This window comes from Microtus ochrogaster, chromosome 8 (assembly GCF_000317375.1).
Source record: "Microtus ochrogaster isolate Prairie Vole_2 chromosome 8, MicOch1.0, whole genome shotgun sequence".
In the NCBI taxonomy this organism is placed as follows: Eukaryota; Metazoa; Chordata; class Mammalia; order Rodentia; family Cricetidae; genus Microtus; species Microtus ochrogaster.
In genome coordinates this window covers 44,058,731-44,062,074 of record NC_022015.1, presented here as the reverse complement: position 1 = coordinate 44,062,074, position 3,344 = coordinate 44,058,731, and positions in this window count along the sequence as shown.

The following is a 3,344-nucleotide window of genomic DNA, read 5'->3' as shown; positions in this document are numbered from 1 at the left end:
TTATATATGTGTGACAATAATCAAGAAAAAAGAGGCTGCAAAATTGAAAGATAACAAAGAGAAGTATTTTAGAGAACTTTAAGAAAAGAGAAGACACAAATTATTTAATGATATCATAAATAAAAATTTAAATTATATAAATGCATTTTTTCTACATAGTTTTTTATTTAAAGTGCCATAATTTCTTCCTTTTGTCAACATGGTCAAGAACAGTTATCCATCTGTATTTATCATGGGATTAATCTTCAAATGTTTTTTTAAGCAATCTTTTGCCATTTTACTGAACTATGATGCTTCTGCAAACTGCAAGTATCCTCTGAGGTAAAAGTCTCAGAAGTTGTTTTATATGTAACTCAGCTAAAAATTAAGAATATAGTGGCTGGCATGGGGCTTGGGAACTGGGGAAATGTGATGAAGAATGACTGTGTTCTAATTTCAAAGAATCTTTGTACTTTTTGTGAACTGCTTTGCCCATGTAATGGTTATCCTGTGACATAAAAATAGAATCAATTTCCTTGTGTAAAATTTACAATAAAAGATGGAGGTTTGAAGCTTGGGGTGGAAGAAGAACCTGCAATGCAGCTGATAGCCTGTGTTCGTGTACTCACTTTACCTTCCAGACATCCCAGGTCCAAGACCCACTTCTCAGTTTGAGTGGCAGTGGAGGAATAGGATGTTCTTCCCTGGGCAAGGACCTAGAGAGCTGAGGCCTCTAAGCAGGATCCCAGAAGCTTGCTTCTCCAGCGGCAGTTTGGGCCAAGGCTCTGGTGGCTATAGAAGCAGTGGGGAATGGAAGCTGGTGTGTGGAGGCTGCTAGGCCTCCTGGGCTTGATGAGTGGGGCAGGAAAATGGGATGTTCCTCCCCAGGCAAGGGCCAAGAGAGCTGAGTCCTACAAATGGGAGCCTAGAGGCTTACCTCTCAAGCAAATTATTATTCATTAGTCAAGTATAATTTCCAGTTGCAATTGTTATTTAATTTAAAAATTAGAAATGGAAATTTCTCCTGAGAAGAATAGGTTTTCTTCTGTGAAAAGCCCCCAAATAGATTATACAATTCCATGTGTTAAGTCCTAGATACATATATATTTATATATAAATATTATATATATTTATAAATATTTACTATATTATGTATTATATGTATTTATGCAATCTGGGTCAGTCCTATATAATACACATAAATAAACATGTTTACACACAATATGTACATATATGTATATACATGACTAAATGGATATAATAGTTTAAGCATATATGTATTATGTACAATTTATATTAAATTAAAGACGAGAAAGTCATAAATTTGAGAGACAGTAGGTGCTGGAAGAAGTTGAATGTGAAAATAACAAAAAGATAATATTTATGTATAAACATTTCAGAGAAATAGTTAAAAGTGAAATGTATTCATATTTGGAAAAAAATGACCCATCCATTTGAAGAAAAGAAAAATGAGACATAAACAGGTAGACTACATTGCTCTCCCTCCATTTCCCTCCTCTCCAGTCCCCCTAGTGTGGAAGCTGTTTGCCCTTCCCTCAGTCTCTTGCTATGGCTTGGAAACTCACTTCATACCAGCATTACTTGCTTCCAGAGAACTTGTAGTCGTACAAGTGTTTCTGTTCCCCTCCCCTTCTTCTATTCTAGTTGCTTATGCAACATTCAGCCTCCAAGCCTTGGAAAGATCCTATTTAAGGGTTTTGCAGGCTGATGCGTTTCCTTGACTCTGATCACCTACACTGTACCAAACTCCAGGCTTACAATGGTTACACATCTGTATGGCTACAAAACTTGATGAGTCGCTGGAAGCTCACCTACTCATGCTGTTTCCAACTCTGAGGTCTTTCCCAGGTCACACAGCATAAGACAGCCAAGAATCCCGTATAAGACACAGAGTCAAAAAAGAAGTCAGCATGCTTAGAATTCATTACAGAAACAGAGACAGTATGCAAATCCAAAAATGTATACATTTCATAAAATGCAATTCCCTAAAGAATTATCTTCCAAGGAAAACGATGTGAATGAACCCCAAAACAAATAAATTGAAAGAATAATTATAAACTTATCAAAAGGTTCAAAGTGTTTGGAGAAGACATTAGCAAGCTGATCAGTGAAATTAACATGAATAGCAATAAGAACCCAACAGATGCCCAAGAAAAACAGAAACAAATAATAGAGTACAATGTCAAAAACAGCATGGTATTCAAAAACTGGTATCAGTTCCATCCATTTTCTTGCAAAATTCAAGATGTCATTTTTTTCTGCTGTGTAGTACCCCATTGTGTAAATACACCATATTTTCCTTATGTTGAGGGGCATTTAGATTGTTTCTAGGTTCTGGCTATGGCAAACAATGCTGCTATAAACATAGTTGAGCACATGTCATTGTGGAAAAACTGAGCATCCTTTGGATATATATATATATATCCAAAAGTCATATTACTGGGTCTTGAGGAAGGTTGTTTCCTAATTTTCTGAGAAATAGCCACACTGGCTCACTCATAAGTGGTATTTAAACACAAAGTAAAGAAAACCAGCCCACAAATCACAATCCCAGAGAACTTAGAGAACAATAAGGACAATAAGAGAGACATACACAGATCCAATCTACATGGGAAGGAGAAAAAGACAAGATCTCCTGAGTAAATTGGGAGCATGGGGACCTTGGGAGAGGACTGAAGAGGATGGAGAGGAAGGGAGGGGAACAGAGAAAAATGCAGGGCTCAATAAAAATCAATAAAAAACTGATATCAGTATAGGGATAGAAATATTGAAGGGCACTAAAATTAAAATAAAGGTGGAATTATAAAACTAAATAACCAAACTGAAAATGTCAGAGAACACATGTATATAACCCTAACACTGGCCATGAAGGTACTGCCACCTAATAACTGCAGGAAGAGAGAAACAGTTTTCTCTAACAGTGTAGTCAATACTAATTCACCATACATTACTGGATGGCCACACATCAAGGACTGTTTGACTTGGTCTTAAATGGAGAAAAAAAAATGTGCATAAAGATAGATGGGTAGAGAAGAAAAGTTGAGAGAGAAGGGCTAAATATGACAAAAGATTGTATATAACACTCAAGAAAGTAGTAGAACTTGTACAATATATTTGAAACTATACCTTTACTATTTCTTGATATATATATATCTATATATATGCATTGTAGGATATGATCTTGTATCCTGTAAGAAACCCTTCTATTACCTTGGGAGTGACTGCGGAAGCATACACACAGTCCACGAAAGAAAGATTACTGAGGAAAAAGTACATTGGAGTGTGGAGTCGGGAGTCCATCAGAATCAGCACCAGCATTCCAAGGTTCCCAACCAGTGTGAACA